Raw genomic sequence first — 20,181 nt, forward strand, 5'->3', positions numbered from 1 at the left:
AATTTTGTGCCAAAAGTCTATTAGTATGTCTTAATTTAAATGTTTCTGACTTAGTGATACTGTCAGCAAGTACAGCGCTCTGAAGAATTTAAGGCAACTGTGGTGGTTTGAATATGCTTGGCCCAGGGAGTGGCACTATTAGTGTGGCTTTGTTGGCAGAAGTGTGTCACTGTGGGGGTGGGCAATGAGACCATCCTAACCATGTGGGAGCCAGTCTTCTCCTAGTGGCCTTCAGATGAAGATGAAGAACTCTCAGAAACTCCTGTACCTTGCCTGCCTGGACACTACCATGATACTGCCTTGATGATAATGAAACTGAACCTCTGAACCTGTAACCCAGCCCCAATTAAATGTTGTCCTTAATAAGAGTTGCTTTGGTCAGGTGTTTGTTCACAGCAATAAAACCCTAACCAAGACAGTACTTATGATCAAATGTGTCGGTGGCATTCTGGGACAGTGGGTCATTTAGGATACTACTAGATTTTCTCTCATGGGCGTTCCCCCCGTCCCCCTTCTAGACAGAGTCTTACTATGTATCCTCTGTTAGCCTCAAACAAATGGCCATCTTGCTTCAGCCTCCCATGGGTTGGGATTATAGGTCTATGGCACCACACCAAACTCTTTTAAGGATCCTTGGACGTTCTGAAGTCTCATTGGTGCTGTTTCCATACTCATGGATGTGGTGATTGCACAGCTGTAAGGTGGTGTATTAGTCACTTGTTCTGTTGGAAGTAAAATATTCTTACAGAAGCAACTTAAGAATGGAAACAACTTATTTTGTTTCACAGTTACAGGCTATAGTCTACCAGGGTGAGGAGGTTATGGTAGCAGGAGCCTGAAGTAGTCATATCAACTTTCCTGTCAGGAATCAGAGGGAGATAAGAAACATTGTCTTCTAGCTTTTCCATCTTAAGTCAGTCCAGGACACAGGCCCAGGGAATGGTGCCACTCACTTTTTCAGAGTGGGTTTTCCCACCTCAAGCAACTCAATACCATCCTTCCCAATGTACATGGATGCTTGCCACCTAGGTGCTTCCAGATCATGCCAAGTTCAGTCAACACTAACCATCACAGGCAGACCCTGTAATATAACCACAGATATGATACCTCAGCTATTGCACTGTCAGCTATCAAGGAAGACTGAAAATAAATTCATAGTTTCAAATGGGAAAAAAAAGGAAACTGGGCTCCTGTCAGTTTCTTCAGGCCTTGAAGAAGGCTCAGCTATGCTTGCTCTACATAAGGCAGCATTGGGACACAGCAATGAGCTCAAAGAGCATTGAAAGTAGGTCCTTTGGGAAAGTTTGTCTGGCTTGTGGTTTGAGGGGGATAATTTCATTATGGTAGAGAAGGTATGGCAGTGGAGCTGGAGGCTGGCCCAGTCAGGAAGCTGAGAGCAATGATGGCTCATGCTCCCTTAATTTCCTCCTTTATTGGGCCAGCAGTATCCTCCCTTCTAATTAACCTACTACAAAAGTCTCAAGGACCCACCCAGAGATTTGTTTCCAAGCTGATTCTAGATCCTGTCCAGCTTCATAGTTCACATACACACCACACTGGTTCTGGGGATTTGTTTATGTATAAAGCAGTAGCAATTTAAATACGAGTTTATGCTGTACTCTAGGAAGCTGTCCACTGTTGGTCACATGGGATCTGCAGAACCATTAGTTTCCTAAGACAGAACCTGACAGCTGTTCTCATGACCTCTGGGTATTCTGTAAACCTCACCACTGCAGAACAGAAGGCCCACGGGACTTGGGCAAGGCAGTTATTAATTTGAGTTTCTGTCCCTGCTAGCTATCTTGTTACATCATGTAACCTTTTCAAACCACAATTTCTTCATCTGTAAAGTTGGGTTATTAATTACTTCATTTTGGGTTGTAAAGAGCGTTAGATAAAATAATGTAAGGCCATCAGTTCAGTGCTTAATACATGATAAAATCTCAACAAGTAGTACTATCCTGTTCACACAGCACCAGTTACATGATGCTTGGGGCCGAATGAAAAGTGTAAATGTGATCTTCCTCTTGGTGCAGACCATGAAGGGAACTGCCATCTCTCTCATGGCATCATGGTTGTTCACTCTCAGACCACTGTGAAATCCAAATTTATGGAAGAGGAGGAGGAGGAGAAAGAGGAGGAGGATGAGGAAGAGGAGGAGGAGAAGGAAGAGGAGGAGGAGGAGGAAGAGGAGGAGGAGGAGGAAGAGGAGGAGGAGGATGTGATGTTTATCCAGCATCATTTAAAACAGTGATTCTCATCCTGTGGGTTACAACTTCATAACAGTAAAGTTTTGAAGTAGCAAAAAAAATTCATGGTTGGGGGTCATCACAACATGAGAAACTGAAATAAAAGGTCACAGCATTAGGAAGGTTGAGAACTACTGATTTAAACCAATATGTCCAACCCCAAATAGGTGTGACAGTGAGGTATGAAGAAGATTCAGAGACTAGACCTTTATGTCCAACATGAGTTGTTGGGAACGTGAAAACAAAGTACACAATGCTCAGTGGATTCTAGAAATATTTTTTTTTCCCACAAAGTCAAGGAGCTAGGAATTTTCTGTCCTGAGACTGCACAAAACATTTCCTCTAAGAACTATGAAGCCACTGTGGAAAGAATGACTCTGCTGACCAGAAGCACAAGTTTGAATACTAGGTGCTCAGCAAAGCAAATGAACAGATGGTCCTTGGACTTAAATGAAGCCACCAAGCCACCAAACAACAGACCAGCCAAATGGAAATGTGTGCCCTCTAATTCAGGCATCAGTGTGGAGGCCAAGAGTTTGAGGCATAACATTGAGGCAAGTGCATAACCCTTCTCAGAGCTGGGAGCCCCCAACTCCACAGATTGTCGGTGAAGCCAACCCTGAGGAGCGCACCAGAATGTGGGTCAGCCTAATATGATTTTACCTCACATTGTTTTGCCTTGGAGTCAGGTCTGAAGAGATGCAGGTTTTTACTTAAATGCCTTTCAAAGATAAGGCCCTCCCCTCCTCTCTAGAAGGCTGAGCATTAGGTTATAAAAGGAAATGGTGTTTTTAGATGACATTGGTAATGACAATACAGGTAGGAAACGCATTCCATCAGTTTTGGTTGCTTGTAACTTGTAAGACATCTTTAAAGATGATGTACAGTCTAATGTCTAGGGTCCATGCCCAAGTGTTTCATGCTCTTTGGCAAAATAAGTTTAAATAACCACTGTGTGATTTCTTTTTATTAGCAAGTACTTTACGATACACTACTACTACTATTAATAATAATAATAAAATTAACAGTAGTAAACAAAAGAGTACAGCAGTTTCCCTCCAGACGAGGCAGATTTCTAACTGTGGCTAAAATTGCTATTGCTAGGAGTATCCCTCTTTTCATTCATGTAGGGAAGGAAGCTGTGTTTATTTCAGTGCCAAAGAATAGATTTATTTTTAAAAACCTGTAAAAGTTATTTGCTATCTGATTTGTACATGTCTTATATTTATATAGATCAAACAAAGCTTCTCAAAGGACAATCTCAAAGGACAATTCCATAGGGACAAGACAGACAACTGTTCTAAGGTTTAAAATGGCTCTGGAATCTTTGAATAAACTACTGTGTGTTCTTTCTGTCTGAAACACTTCACACTTTTCTTCTAGGAAAACAGACAGCCAAGAACAACAGTAGAAACAAACAAAAATTAAAACACCTACTCATGCTTTCAGTCTTAGCTTAATGCCATTTTTTTTTGATTCTTCAAACTAAATTCAGCTTTATGCTATCCAAGATCAACTTTTTAAAAACTGCATGATTCTATCCGTCATCAGACTCACCTCAGCTCCTTCACACCATGGCTATGTGGGTTTACTTGGACAATTCACACCCCTCCTCTGTGTCCATGTCCGTGTCTGTCTGTCTCTGTTTGTCTGTTTGTCTGTTTCTCTCTCTCTCTCTCTCTCTCTCTCTCTCTCTCTCTCTCTCTCTCTCGTGTGTGTATGTGAATGTGTACTCTTAAGACAGGAATCTTGGAGGTTTTGTTGACTGCCTTGTCCTGTAAATTTGATACAGTGCCTAAAACATGGAGTAACTCATTACATATTTTTTGAATGGGAAAAGGCATGAAAATGGCCAAAGATATGGATGGTAGATAAAAATACCGTGTTCTACATTTACTAGAGACACTTCCCGTTACAAGTCACTGTGATTTCCTAGGAAATGGTACTTAAAGAAGTTAACACACATGTCCTTAGAAGGCCTCTGGCCTGAAAAAGGGATTAAAAAGTACTTAACAAAGAACAAACTAAGAAAAACATTTTCATGACACATTAGCTAATTCCTTGACTTCAGAGCCGTGGCAGCAGGAATGGATAGCAGGATTAGGCTGAGTTTCTTGGAATTGAGCTTGAGAGCCTTGCTGAGTTCCTAGTGACCTAATACGGATGCTGTAAGAAGCTAGCCTTGCTGCTGAATTTATGAACAAAACAAGACAACCATATGTCACTATACTGATAACAACCAGCTCTCTCAAGAAATATCTCACCAGATTAGAACACCTGAGTATTCCCTTACAGTAACTCGCTAAACTCCATGCCATGGTTGTCAGAGCAAAGAGTCTGGTTCTTTTCTCCTGGTTATTTGACAATGAGTTCATGCTGTGTTTACACAAATCCAGATCCTGGGTTATGAGAAAATACTGGCTGAATTCAGTGCTGACAATGTGAAATTTGGAAAGTTACTTTAAATTACATAGTTGAAGGCATGGCTCTTTAAAATGGACATTCATAAAGGAACATCTCCCCAGAGCAGAGCTGGGTGAGCCCGACAGGCTGGAAACCCAAGGATGTCAGGTGAACACAGGAGAGAAAACAAAGATGGGTGCACTCTTGCTCACGATCCTGACATCAAAATCCAGCACCTGGGTGTAGCAACAAACTAGGAGCAGGCAGTCAGCACCAGTCAGAACAGGAACCAAAATGTCTCCACAAACAAGATAATCCTGTAAAGAGCCATAAAAAAACAGGCTCTAGGCAGCTCAGGAGATGTTTGGGTCTCCAGTATACTACAGCACACATGGGTCATATACTTCATAACAACAAAAGAGTCTTCCTATGACTGTGTCTCCTGCAAACATCTCCTGCCTCTTACTTTGCTCTTTCCTTGGCTACCATTGAGTGCCCAATACTGACAGTGGCTAAGTTGGCCTGGCTAAGCACACCTGCAGCCTTGGGCAGGTGAGCTATCCTCCATCGTTCTCAATAAACATCTCTTTCAAGGAGCTACAGCCAGTATCCGCTCACTGCCCTTCCCTCCCCAGTGAATCTGGACATGCTGCCTTGCTGTGCACTTGGCAGTTGGACTTGTGACATGCTTGTGGCACCTCTCCTTAATGCTCATGGGTGAGTGCCACCTTTGAAGACTGGTGTCATTAGAGCTAGATTGTTAGGATGTTAGCTTTGTTGTGAGTTATTTCCTCTTTTTATGTGTGAACAAGAAATTGTGCACTTGGAGACACTGGATTGTCTGCTTCTCTGTGACACATAATTCCTGTTCAAGACAGGACACAGGATAGGTCTATGAACATATAACACTGGAGGACAGAACTGGAGTTCCATGAGGGCCTTGTATATCACAGCAAGGCAATGTATCACTTTGAAAAAGGAATTTTCAAATAATCTGGGCCACTTACAGCTCTAACCCCAGCACTGGGGATTGTAGGGCTGAGTTTTAGGCAGTCTGAGACCTTGTCTTAAGAAACAAAAGAAAAACAGGAAGGTGTTTTTCTACCACAGGGTCGCTGAACAAAGCAACTTCTAGACACAGTAAGATACTGTGTGCTAACAGAATCTGGATGGGCCTTTATAGGAACTGTGCTTACAGTAGATAAGAATTTTAGAAGATGTATTTTAATTTTTAATTATATGTGCATTTCTGGGTATAAATGCCCATAGATTTAAGTGGGCATGAGTTCCCTGCAACTGAAGTTATAGGGAGTTATGAGCTGCCCGGTGTGGTTCCTGGATCCCTCTGAAAGCAACACTCATTTGTAACCACCATCTCTAACCTCTACAACTTGCAATTAAGATTACCTTCAATTCTATAATTTTTCTAGTATTCTAGTGTCTAAAGGAGTGGACTATATATGGATTTTTATCAAATGGTGGTCATTCTCAATGCCTCAAACTTCTTCTACACTAAAATATATAAAGCACAAGGGCAGAACCTATTTTTTTCTCTCTTGCCTTTGTAGATAAATCAGCTTCTCGATTTCCCCCTTTTACCCCACCACATCTGGAGGTCATTAAGTTCACTTATCAACTTGAGAAGCTCTGGATCTTTTTTTTTTTTTTTTTTTTTTTTTTTTTATAGATATTTTGCTCTGGGTCTTTACAGACCATCTAGCACCTGATACTGCTGGAGACCCACCTTCACTTATCATCTTGAGAACCTCTAGGTCTTTACAGACCATCTATCACCCAATACTGCTGGAGGCCTGCATCTGCACAGTATTCTCTCATCTCTGTGACATCCCACCTTTCTCATTTCCTCCTGTTTCTGTCAGCCTGTGGACACTACTTCCTTTGCCTACCTCTGAAATGTGACATTCTGGCAAGTTGAGTCCTGATCTCCCTCTACCTCCAGCTATTTCCAAGGCTTCACTGATCCTCTATGCATTGAACTTGTGACTCTGGATCATGGACCCCGAGGTTTCTGGCATGGACTCCACATCCAGACTTCCCACTACCTTGCCTTCTCTTGGAACGATACTACCAATGACCTCATAGCTCCTCACCTTTCTGATATCTGCTCTTGGCCATATCCAATATTTCAGGGATTTGTCTTCTTGGCCGCTCAAACTGCAGACCCAGGTCTCTCTTCCTGTCTTATGTCTATTCTGAGTACAGAACATTTTCCATTTTACCTCCTTTTTAACTGCATGAAGCCACCATACCTCTCTATTCTGCATTACCCTTGAATACTATCTTTCTCATCTAGGATACTGGTGTTGGCTTATAAAACTAATTTCTATCCTTTTATGACATTAGGCCATATGACAGTTAATTTTTAAAAGTTGTTTTTTTGTTGTTGTTGTTGGTTTTTTTTTTTTTGTCTTTTTACTTAAGACCCTCTAATAGGTCCTATTGCCTTAATAATAAAATATAAACTCCTAACATATAAGACTTGTTATAACCATGTGAGTTTGGCTAGATGTATCAGGATATACCTTTAATCCCAGCACTCAGGAGGTAGAAGCAGGTGAGTTTGAGGCCAGCATGGTTTATATAAAGAGTTCCATGTTTAGCCAGGGCTACAGAGTGAAACTCTAACTCAAACAAACAAGCATGTAAGTCAGTGTCCTCATTGTCACCGTAGTTTGTTTCACATCGACAGCATTTGTACAGAACTTCATAAATATTTGTCTCCTTCTCAAGCTCTCTCTGTTCTTCCCTATGTCCCTCCACCCCTTTCCCATATGACCAGACTAGCACCATTGTGCCAAAGCAGATTCAGACTTCAGCAACTTTAGAGGCTCATTTTTCTGTAACCACTATCTCTACACCGACAGATGATTGCACTCAGCATCTGGAGGCTTCTGACAAATGAGATAATGACAGCCCAGGGAAGGTACCATTGACTCCAGGAAGGGTTCTGTTATTAGAAAGAAAAAAAAAAAGGAACATGCAGAAAATTATTTGACAAATGAAAGCTTTGAGGTTATTTTGATTGATTCTAGGAACAATATCTGTGCTCTGAAGAACAAAGGAATTGATTAGGTGATAGTTAGGGTAGGTTGCTTTGTTTTCAGTGCTGGGAAAGAACCCAACATACAACCACAAGCATACAAGACAAGTGCTGAACCCCTGAGTTACAGCTCTAGTCACCAGCTCTTTTTTAAAACACAGTAAGAGAAAATCTTGGTGTTTTGAAAGTACAAACCTTTCTCAGGATGTTCTCATATCAAGAGAGATTCCACAGCCTTGCTTGTGAAGTAACATTAACAATTTCCTTGAGGTAAAAGCCTCTGTTATTCTATTGGGAATTTATAAATGTGATCAGGGAATACATATTGTAAATAACCTTGTTATTTCATTTTACTAACACACTCTTGAATTCCTCAAGGTCTATTCTAATGATATAATACACAGCATTCGAAAGACCTTTTCTTAAACTCTAGATCTTAGTTGCTTATCATAAATTAGCTTTACTGCACATAAATATTTTACATATTTTGTATGCCTAGAATAAAGGAAAGGACAACATTATCTTTTTTTTTTCACAAATTATAGAACAAAGATTTTTCCCCCAAAGGACATTGAACATCACTGCTGATGTCAAATCTGTGCAGGCAAGGATCAACATCTTGTGTGTCAAAGTCACCACTGACTGAGTGTCACAATAGAGTAAGATAAATGTCCCAGGAAAATGCCAAGACAAGGAAGTTGACAAAGATTTTGGCTTGGGTGTCTGGGGATAAAGATCAGTTGATAGAGTGCTCTCTCAGCACAGAAGAGGCCCCAGGTATTTCCTCCAGCACTGCCTGTGGGCTTAGCATACAGGACATAGGGGTGGAACAATTGGACATCCAAGGTCATGGATGATTACACAGTAAGCTGGTGGCTATATGATACCTTGTAAGAGAGGGAGAGAGAGAGATGGGGGGGAGAGAGGGAGGGAGAGGGAGAGGGAGAGGGAGAGGGAGAGGGAGAGGGAGAGGGAGAGGGAGAGGGAGAGGGAGAGGGAGAGGGAGAGGGAGAGAGAGAGAGAGAGAGAGAGAGAGAGAGAGAGAACAGGATTGAGGAAATTCCCCATTAGTGAAAGGGTAATTCTTTTAAGTATCTGTTCTTATTTCTAATCATGTTATGGAGAAATCCCTCAAATAGAACTTATATTTTTAATTTTTAAAAAAGATTTATTTTATGTGTGTTTCTTTCTTTTTACTAAAAGTATACTCTTATTATACAATATATACTTATTACAGTTTTACCTTCCTGTACTCCACTCAGTTCCTCCCCACCTCTTCTTCTATCTGGTCCACTCCCCTTCTGTCACTCTTAGAAAAGAACAGGTTCCTAAGAGATAACAACAAAACAGCAAAACAAAATAAAATCTAATAGGACGTTAAAACAAAACTATCACATTGAAGTTGGACAAAAGCAAATCAACAGAAGAAAAAGAGCCCCCCAAGAGAAGGTAGAAGTAGAGACCTACTCAATCCATACACTCGGGAATTGTTGCAGACCCTCTTGGTCTCTTGTCTGCATAGAATGGGTCTCTGGTTACAGGTGGACAAGGAGTCGGCGAATGAATGACAGACAGATGCAACACAGGAGATTGTGTAGAATCTGAATGTATTGTCACAAAGAGAACACCAGTCTTATATAATGCAGAAAATAAAGGGGGTAGGATGTCACAGCAGGCAAAGTACATTGAAGTTACCTGAAACAAAACAAAGGAATGACTTCAAAAGGACTACAGGAACCAGGTAATATTTACAGTAAAGATAAAACAGCCCTGCGTAGGGTAGGCTAATGACAGGTAAGGATTTCACATCCTAGTCACAATTTGTGCTACTCCTTTGAGCCTTGTGAAAGCTAGCACCAGGGGGTTCTGCTCTAGCAGACCTTCTCATGAATAATGCAATACCACCACCCCCATTTCCTAGGCCTTGATAAATTCTTGTATAAGTGCAACTTGGCTGTTCTTTTAAGTATCTGTGGAGAATCTCCATTTGTCAGAAGAATTCACCAACTTGCTTCTAATATACAATATAACCTGCTATACCTGGCTGTAGTGAAGATTCCTGTCTCAGTGGGATTCCCTAACTCTTACATGGTAAACCCACCTATTAGCTAGGCCATTGTGTATTCCCTTGTTTGGGTAAGACTGGCTACTGTCCTAAGAAATCACTCTGCAGACTAGCTCTGAGCTATTCTAGCTCCATTCTTTGTAATGCCTAATTAGTTTCACTGTCTCTACTAGAAGTAAATTTGAATGTTACTGAATAGATAACCTTCTCACTGAATTCCTACTGAATTCCAAGTTTGTCAGGTTCAAGGATTTTCTGGGACGTTGGAACACTGATGAAGGCTTAGCTATGCCAGAATTCAATCTTAAAAGGCACTTATAATAAAATAATACTAAAAGAGAGCATGTGGATCCATACACCAGACTAACGTGGGGATAGAGTATGAGTATATGGGTTATGAGAAAGCCAAGTTTCCAGGAGGTGAGTTTCTCTGAAACTCTTTGCCTCGTGAGTGCTTCCAGGCTTCTCTGCCTGTCAAGCAGACTACACTGGAGTGTGCATAGCAGGAAATCCCATAAAAACACTAAACTGCCAGGCAGTAGTGGTGCATGCCTTTAATCCCAGCACTTGGGAGGCAGAGGCAGGTGAATTTCTGAGTTTGAGACCAGCCTGGTCTACAGAGTGAGTTCCAGGACAGCCAAGGCTATACAGAGAAACCCCGTCTCAACAAACAAACAAACAAACAAACACCCCCCAAAACAAAAAACCCTCCAAAACAAACAAACAAAAAAACCCCACTAAACTGAAAGCTACAACATATATGTAGAGGACCTGGTGCAGACCTATGTAGGTCCTATGTATGCTACTTTAGTCTCTGGGAATTCACATGAACTTTGCTCGTTGCTTTAGAAGGCCTTGTTCCCTTAGCATCCTCTATCCCCCTCAAGTTCTTACACTATTCCTGCCTCCTTGCCTTGGGTTCCCTGAGCCCTAAGGAGAGGGATTTGATGGAGACATTTTGTCTAGAGCTGAGTGTTCTAAGGTCTCTCACTCTCCACATAATGTCTGGCTATGGGTCTCTGTATTTGTTCCTATTTGCTGCAGGAGGAAGCCTCTTGGATGATGACTGAATAACAGACTGGTCTGAATGTAGCAGAATATCATTAGGAGTTGTTTTATTGCTACCTTTTTTTTTTTTAAGGACCTGTAGGTTTTTGGTTTGATCCTAGGTATCTGGGCTATGTATTCTCTGGGTCAGAATTGGGTTCCATCTCATGGAGTGGGCTTTAAGTCAAAGCAGACATCAGTTGGTTACTCCTACCAGGTTTGTACCACCATTGCCCTAATCACTCAATACAAAAAAGGATAAAGAAAATGTGTTTCATTTACATAATGATTCAGCTCTTAAATGATGTCATGAAACTTGCAGTAAAATGGATAGAACTAGAAAAAGATCATCCTAAGTGAGGTAACCCAGATCTAGAAAGATGAATATAGTATATACTTACTTATAGCTGGATATTACCCATTAAATAAATGATAACTAAGCAACAATTCATACAACCAGAGAGGTTAGGCATAGAGGAAGGACTAGGGACACATGTATCTCTCTGGGAGGGAAAATAGAATAGATTTTCTGGGTAGACTGGAGCCAGGAGGATCAAGTGGGAGGGGGGAAGAGTGAGGGATTGACAAGGGAACAAGAAGATAGACAGCTAGAGTTGGAGGGCATTTGAAGTGCTATATGGAAATTTAGTGCAGCAGAAACTTCCTATAATATATGAAGGCAATCCTGATGAACTCTCCAAATAGTGAGAGAGATTGAGTCCCAACTGTCTCTTGTCACCAAACAAAGCTTCCAGTGTGGGGACTGGGTTTCCTTCCAATTGAGTTGTTGGCTGAAGGGGTCCCATGGAAATTCCCAATTGGCCAAGGTTGTTGATAAGACAATAGGTTGCTCACCAGAAACAGATGGCAGGGTCTCTTTCCTGAAGACAACATCTACACAACTCATTGAACATGGAGAGGTTGAGCTGGTGGCTACACAGAACATTCACCCACATATTCTAGTGTCTATGACACAGAAAAGTTCTCTCCAGGATACCAAAAGAGAAAGATAAGCACCAATCCAACCATAAAACTTTCCATGTACAATCTTTCCTGCCTCCAAAATATACTAGGGTAATGATAAATCAGTCTTTTGAAAGCTGGCAGCTTTAACATGATTTGATTTAGTTTTTAGTTAAATTCAGATTAAAGCCGAACCAGCATTCTTTCTGGATAGGTTCAATACAAGATGTTATGAGCAAAGGTTCTCTTTTGCCAAGGAGTATTTAATTTCTCCTCACTGGGACCAAAGGTACTATACCACAGAAATGTCAATGTATTTAAACATATTCACACGAGAGTCTCAGAGGGAGAAGCTCCTTACTTCCTGAAGGGCTGCAAATGCTCTTATCTTATAAGAAAGCTAATCAGCTTGAAAGAGTCCTTGAAAAACCTAGGTTCCCATGGCTTCAATTCTAATTATTTCTGGATTCAGAAACTATCCAGGGCAGTTATACAAACCAACACAAAAAGAAAGGGGATTTAATAAGATTTATTTGGTGGTACTTGGAGTAAAGTGTTAAGACATTTCTCTCTTGATGATAAACTAATAGAAATCATTGAACACCAGTCTATCCCCAGAAGATGTGTTTATGAGCTGAGGAATGTCAAGGGATGACAGAACCTTTATTCATGCTACAAATTCTGGACTTGGTAAAACATCTCTTGCCAATATCTCTCTCTCTCTCTCTCTCTCTCTCTCTCTCTCTCTCTCTCTCTCTCTCTCTCTCTCCATCCTCCCATCCACCCACACACCTACCTATTGCCAAGCACACCCAGTTCCTCATCCTTCCAGGTCTGCTCCCTTACTCCAACTTGTGACCCACATTTTGTGTTGTCCAGAGCATGCTCAAACTCCCTGGTGGCCAGTTCTGAAAAGAAGACTTAGAACTTCCTTTCCCACCTGCATACCCACCAGATGCCATCAATTGTGGAGAGAGCTACACTTCAGCATCCTTATCACAATTTTTAAGAGTTATTTTCCCCTGTGTTTTCCATCTGTGCCCAGAGCTCTGTGCCACAGCTCTCCGTACCCAGATCCCACCAGAAGAAACCCGGTCTCCCAGGAGTGCTGACACACCTGACAGCAAAGCTCTCTATACCCAGGTCCCACCAGGAGAGAGATGGTCTCCCAAGAGTGCTTACACACCTGAGAGCACAGGGGAGGCCACCATTTCTATTCAAATTCCTGGCCGAAGAGGGACACATCCAGAACCATCAGGGCACAGAAACTGAGGAGCAGCCTGGACAGGGTCCTTCCAGTTTCTGTCTATGTCCCAGAGCTGATCCTGTGCCACAGCTCTCCATACCCAAATTCCTCCCTGAAAGAACTGGTCTCCCAAGAATGCTGACAGATAGGCTTACGGGAGGGGCAAACCACAGTCAAAGACAGCAAGACCAGCTAACACCAGAGAAAATCAGATGGTGAGAAGCAAGGGCAAGAACATAAGCAACAGAAACCAAGGCTACTTGGCATCATCAAAACCCAGTTCTCCCACTACAGCAAGTCCTGGATACCCCAAGACACTGGAAGAGCAAGATTAGGATTTAAAATCACTTCTCATGATGGTGATAGAGGACTTTAAGAAGGACATAAATAACTCCCTTAAAGAAATATAGGGGAACAAAGGTAAACAGCTAGAAGCCCTTAAAGAGGACACACAAAAATCCCTTAAAGAATTACAGGAAAACATAACCAAACAGGTGCAGGAATTGAAAAAAAAAAAAAACTATCCAGGATCTAAAAATGGAAGAAGAAACAACAAAGAAATAAAAAAGGGACACATCCCTGGAGATAGAAAACTTAGGAAAGAGATCAAGAGTCATAGAGGAGAGAATCACCAACAGAATACAAGAGATAGAAGAAAGAATCTCAGGTGCAGAAGATACCATAGGAAACATTGATACAACAGTCAAAGAAAATGTAAAATGCAAAGAGCTCCTAACTCAAAACATCAAGGAAATCCAGTACACAATGAGAAGACCAAACCTAAGGATAACAGGTATAGACGAGAGCAAAGATTCCCAAGTTAAAGGTCCAGTAAATATGTTCAACAAAATTATAGAAAAAAATGTGCCTAACCTAAAGAAAGAGATGCCCATAAACATACAAGAAGCCTACAGAACTCCAAATAGATTGGACCAGAAAAGAAATTCCTCCTGTCACATAATAGTCAAAACATCAAATGCACAAAACAAAGAAAGAATATTAAAAGCAGTAAGGGAAAACGGTCAAGTAACATATAAAGCCAAATTTATCAGAATTACACCAGACTTCTCACCAGAGACCATGAAAGCTAGAAGATTCTGGATAGATGTCTTACAGACCCTAAGAGAACACAAATGCCAGCTCAGGCTACTATATCTAGCAAAACTCTTAATTACCATAGATGGAAAAACGGAGATATTCCATGACAAAACCTAATTTACAAAATTCTTTCCACAAATCCAGCCCTTCAAAGGATAATTGTAGCCATCCAGCAGCCATGGAGAACTGGGTCTACCTCAAAGGAGGGCTGGAAATGAAAACGGATGGGGTGCAAAGAAGAATGAAGCCAAGACAAAGGTTCTGATCAAACTCAAAGCAATATTCAGCATTGTGTTTATATGGGGAAAGCCCACAGACCCATCTTTTGTTTCAGCAGGATTGTTCTGCAAAGCAAGCTCAGTGGACAGTCTACTCCTCAAGATCCTATAGGAAATGGCAAATGACTAGAGACCAGATGACTCTGGCTAGGTAGTAAAACCATTGTGGGTCTGTTAAGCCTACTCAAGGCTGGGAGAAGGGCACAGATAGTAGATGGGAAACTCCACACAAGAAGGGAAACTACACCCTAGAGAAAGCAAGAAAGTAATCTTTCAACAAACCCAAAAGAAGATAGGCAAAAAAACATAAAAAATAACATTAAAAATAACAGTCGGCCAGCACTGGAAAGAGAGGCCCATTGGACACGCAAATTTTATATGCCCCAGTACAGGGGAACGCCAGGGCCAAAAAGGGGGAGTGGGTGGGTAGGGGAGTGGGGGTGGGTGGGTATGGGGGACTTTTGGTATAGCATTGGAAAGGTAAATGAGCTAAATACCTAATAAAAAATTTAAAAAAAAAACAGACCAAAAAAAAAAAATAACAGGAAGCAACAATCACTTTTCCTTAATATCTCTTAACATGGACTCAATTCCCCAAGAAAAAGACATAGACTAACAGACTGGATACATAAAAAGGATCTATCATTTTGCTGTATACAGGAAACTCACCTCAGTGACAAAAACAGACACTACCTCAGAGTCAAAGGCTAGAAATAGAAAACAATTTTCCAAGAAAATGGTCCCAAGAAACAAGCTGGAGTAGTCATTCTAATATCGAATAACATCAAATTTCAACCAAAAGTTATCAAAAAAGATAAGGAAGGACACTTCACACTCATCAAAGGAAAACTCTACCAAGATGAATTCTCAATTCTGAAGATCTATGCTCTAAATGCAAGGGCACCTACATTCATAAAAAAAACTTTACTAAGGCTCAACACACACACTGCTCCTCACACAATAGTAGTGGGAGACATCAACACCCTACTCTCATCAATGGACAGAACAATGGGAACACAAATTAAACAGAGACACAGTAAAAGTAACGGAAGTGATGAACCACATAGATTTAAGAGATATTTATAGAACATTTCATCCTAAAACAAAAGAATATACCTTCTCAGCACCTCATGTACCTTCTCCAAAATTAACCATGTGATTGCTCACAAAATAAGCCTCAACAGATACAAGAAGATTGAAATAATGCCATGCATCCTATCAGATCACCACAGACTAAGACTTGTAGTCAATAACAAAAACAACAGAAAGCCCACATACACATGGAAGCTGAACAACACTTTGTCAAGGAAGAAATAAAGAAAAAAATTAAAGACTTTTTAGAATTTAATGAAAATGAAGCCACAACATACCCAAACTATGGGACACAATGAAAGCAGTACTAAGAGGAAAATTCAGAGCTCTGAGTGTCTTCAAAAGGAAATTGGAGAAAGCATACACTAGCAGCTTAATAGCATACCTGGAAGCTCTAGAACAAAAAGAAGAAAATACATCCAAGAGTAGATGGCAGGAAATAACCAAACTCAGGGCTGAAATTAACCAAATAGAAACAAAATGAACTATAAAAGAAAAAAAAAATCAACAAAACCAGGAGCTGGTTCTTTGAGAAAATCAACAAAATGAATAAACCCTTAGCCAGAATAACCAGAGGGCACAGAGACATTATCCAAAGTAACCAAATGAGAAATGAAAAAGGAGATATAACAACAGAAACTGAGAAATTAAAAGAAATCACCAGATACTACTACAAAAGCCTATACCCGACAAAACTGAAACATCTGCATGAAATGGACAATTTTCTAGACAGATATCAGGTACCAAAGTTAAATCTAGATCAGATAACCCATCTAAACAGTCCTATAACCTCTAAAGAAATGGAAGCAGTCATTTAAAGTCTCCCAGTTCTATCAGACCTTCAAAGAAGACCTAATACTAATACTCTTCAAACTAGTCCACAAAATAGAAACAGAAGGCACTCTACCCAATTAGTTCTATGAAGCCACAATTACTCTGATACCTAAACCACACAAAGACCCAACAAAGAAAAAGAACTTCAGACCAATTTCCCTTATGAATTTCGATGCAAAAATATTCAACAAAATTCTCCCAAACCAAATCCAAGAACACATCAAAACGACCATCCATCATGATCAAGTAGGCTTTATCCAAGGGATGCAGGGATGGTTCAATATATGGAATCCACCAGTGTAATCCACTACATAAACAAACTCAAAGAAAAAAAAACCACATGATTGTTGTGGATAGCCCTGGGATTAATTATATTTTATGTTAATTCCGTTCTCCTGTGGGTGGTTGGGAACAAGGAATGAGTAGCACTCAGGTGATTTCCTATAAACTTGCTTCTTGTAAAATAAAGGAGAGCTAATGATTGGGGAAGTAAAAGGGAAAGTGGAGTGGAAGGTGGGGAGAGAGAAGAAGGAGAAAATGGGAGAGAGAGAGAGAGAGAGAGAGAGAGAGAGAGAGAGAACACAGAGAAGGAGGAGAAAGAATGGCCGAGCAGAAGCACCTGGCCTGGAGAAACCACAAGTTCTAAGGGGTCTCATAAGCTGTGGAAGATGATAGTGTAGTGGTAGATCTGCCCAATCTAGGCACACAGCATGTAATCATATTAATTGTGTTGTGTTTTCAAAGCCGGGGCATATGTGGGATGGAGAGATTTACCACAACACATGATCATGTCATCAGATGCTGAGAAAGCATTTGACAAAATCCAACATCCTTTTATGTTAAAAGTCTTGGAAAAATCAGAAATTCAAGGCTCATACCTAAACATAGTAAAAGCAAAATACAGCAAACCAGTAGTCAACATCAAACTAAATGGAGAGAAATTTGAAGCAATCCCACTAAAACCAGGAATTAGGCAAGGCTGCCCACTCTCTCCCTACCTATTCAATATAGTACTCAAAGTCCTAGCTAGAGCAATTAGACAACAAAGGAGATCAAGGGGAGACAAATTGGAAAGAAAGAAGTCAAAATAATACTATCTGCAGATGATATGATTGTATTCTCAAGTGACCACAAAAATTCTACCAGAGAATTCCTAAATCTGATAAACAATTTCAGCAAAGGGTCTGGATATAAAATTAACTTAAAAATATCAGTAGCCTTTCTAAACTCAAAGGATAAATGGGCTGAGAAAGAAATTAAGGAAATGACACCCTTCACAATAGTCATAAACAATATAAAATATCTTGATGTGACTCTAACCAAACAAGTTAAAGATATGTATGACAAGAACTTCATGTGTCTGAAGAAAGAAATTGAAGAAGACCTCAGAAGATGAAAAGATCTCCCATGCTCATGGTTTGGCATGATTAATATAGTAAAAATGTCAATCTTGCCAAAATCAATCTACAGAGTCAATGCAATTTCCAATTCAATTCTTCATAGAGATAGAACAATCTCAATTCATTTGGATTAACAAAAAACCCAGGATAGCAAAAACTATTCTCAAATAAAAGAACTTCTGGGGAATCACCATTCCTGACCTCAAGCTGTATTCCAGAGCAATAGTAATAAAAACGACATAGTATCGGTACAGTGACAGGCAAGTAGATCAATGGAATTGAATTGAAGACCCAGAAATGAAGCTAAAATCAAAGGAGCTAAAACCATCCAGTGGAAAGAAGACAACATTTTCAACAAATGGTGCTGGCTCAAGTGGCGGTTAGCATGTAGAAGAGTGCAAACTGTTCCATTCTTATCTCCCTATACAAACTCAGGTGACAGCAGATGCTGGCAAGAATGTGGAGAAAGAGGAACACTCTTTGATTGCTCGTGAGACTGCAATTTGGTACAACCACCTGGAAATCAGTCTGGCAGTTCCTCACTAGACTGGACATAGTACTACCTGAGGACCCAGGTATAACACTCCTAGGCATTTACCCAGAAGATGCTCCAACATGTAGTAAGGACAGATGCTCCACTGTGTTGATAGCAGCCATATTTATAATAGCCACTAACTGGAAAGAACCCCAATGTCACTCAACAGAGGAATGGATATAGAAAATGTGGTACATTTACACAATGGAGTACTACTCTGCTATTAAAAACAATGACTTCGTGAAATTCTCAGTTAAATTGGATGGATCTAGTAAATACCATCCAGAGTGAGGTAAGTCATTCACAAAAGACCACACATGATATGTACTCACTGATAAGTGGATATTAGGCAAAGAGCATGGAATATCTAGGATACAACTCTCATACCACATGAAGCTCAAGAGGAAGGAAGACCAAAGTATGAATGCTTCAGTTGTACTTACAAGTGGGAACAAAATAATCAAGGGAAGTAGAGGGTGGTAGGAATTTGAAGGGATGAGAAGAGGGAGGAGGGAAAAAAGAGGGGAAGCATCAGGTATGGGAGGGGATGGAGGAGATGTACAGAGGGCCAGGAAATTGAACAGAGGTATATAGCAATGGGAGATGGGGAACTGGGGTAGCAACCAGAAAGTTCCAAATGCTAGAAAAGCAAGATTTTCCAGGACCCCACAGAGATGACATTAGCTGAAATATCCCACAAAGGGGAGGGAGAACCTGTTGAGACCATATTCAGAGGTTAGGCATCCTGGTTGATGGATGGGGCCACCCACCCATCTCCAAAATTTTAACTCAGACTTGCTTCTGTCTAAAGGAAAATATAGGGACAAAGAGTGGAACTGAAACTGAAGGAAAGGCCATCCAGAGACTGCCCCACCTGGGGATCCATCCCACATGCAGACACCAAACCCAGACACTATTGTGGATGCCAAGAAGTGCTTGCTGACAGGAGCCTGATATAGCTGTCTCCTGAAAGGCTCTAGCAGATTCTGACCAATACAGATGCAGATGCTCGAAGCCAACCATAGAACTGAGCACAGGGACCCCAATGGAGGAGTTAGGGGAAGGACTGAAGGAGCTGAAGGGACCTTATCTGGCATCAATGGGAGGGTAGGCCCTTGGTTCAGTGAAGGCTTGATGCCCCAGTGGAGAGGAATGCTAGGGTGGTGAGGCAGGAGTGGGTACACCCTTACAGAAGCAGGGTAAGGGGGTATGGGATAGGGAGTTTGCAGAGGGGAAACTGGGAAAGGGGATAGCATTTGAAATGTAAATAAATAAAATCCAATTAAAAAAGAATATTAAAAAATAGAGCTCCTTTAATGGCTTTGTCTCTCGGATGTTATTTTAGGGGTGGGGCGTCATAGACACCTCTCTCTCTCTCTCTCTCTCTCTCTCTCTCTCTCTCTCTCTCTCTCTCTCTCTTTCTCTCTCTCCCCCTCCCTTCCTTCCCATCCCCATCCCCACAGTGAGCTGGCAGTCACCAATACCATTTGCCAAGCTCTCTTATACTCTTTAACCACCTTCAGCTAAGTATTTCAGATGTTTCAGAACATTGTCCCGTAAGCAATCATAGATCGCATTGTAATATGAGCACTCCACCATCAAAACGTGTGTATTTAGTACTTTTAAAGTGCAGGGAAGGTCTGGGTATTCAGTACTAGAATCCTTCCTAGCATGTGCAAAGCTCTAAGTTCCATTTCCAGTACCACAATAAATAAATGAATAAATAATATTGCGGTGCATAGTAAAATGGTCCCTAAAAAGCAACCTAGGGCCAGGGGAAGAGTCCACAATGTCATGAATTGCCTCCTGTTGACTGAATTCCAATGCTTCCTGGTTCTTTCTTATCTTCCCATGACCTAACTTGGACCCTGCTACTCCTTCTAAAGGAGAGTCAATTGTTTGTCTTGGTA

General features: G+C 40.9%; 1 long non-coding RNA gene across 1 annotated transcript in view; it reads right to left on the reverse strand.

Annotated features, from left to right (window-relative positions):
- Window positions 1-20,181, reverse strand: part of 4930401C15Rik (RIKEN cDNA 4930401C15 gene) — a 58,124-nt gene that overhangs the window by 20,713 nt on the left and 17,230 nt on the right. Inside the window, exon 2 of the long non-coding RNA NR_045349.1 lies at window positions 8,957-9,041. This is a non-coding gene — a long non-coding RNA (RIKEN cDNA 4930401C15 gene). The remainder of the gene's footprint in view (window positions 1-8,956; window positions 9,042-20,181) is intronic.

Source organism: Mus musculus, chromosome 10 (assembly GCF_000001635.26).
Source record: "Mus musculus strain C57BL/6J chromosome 10, GRCm38.p6 C57BL/6J".
NCBI lineage: Eukaryota > Metazoa > Chordata > Mammalia > Rodentia > Muridae > Mus > Mus musculus.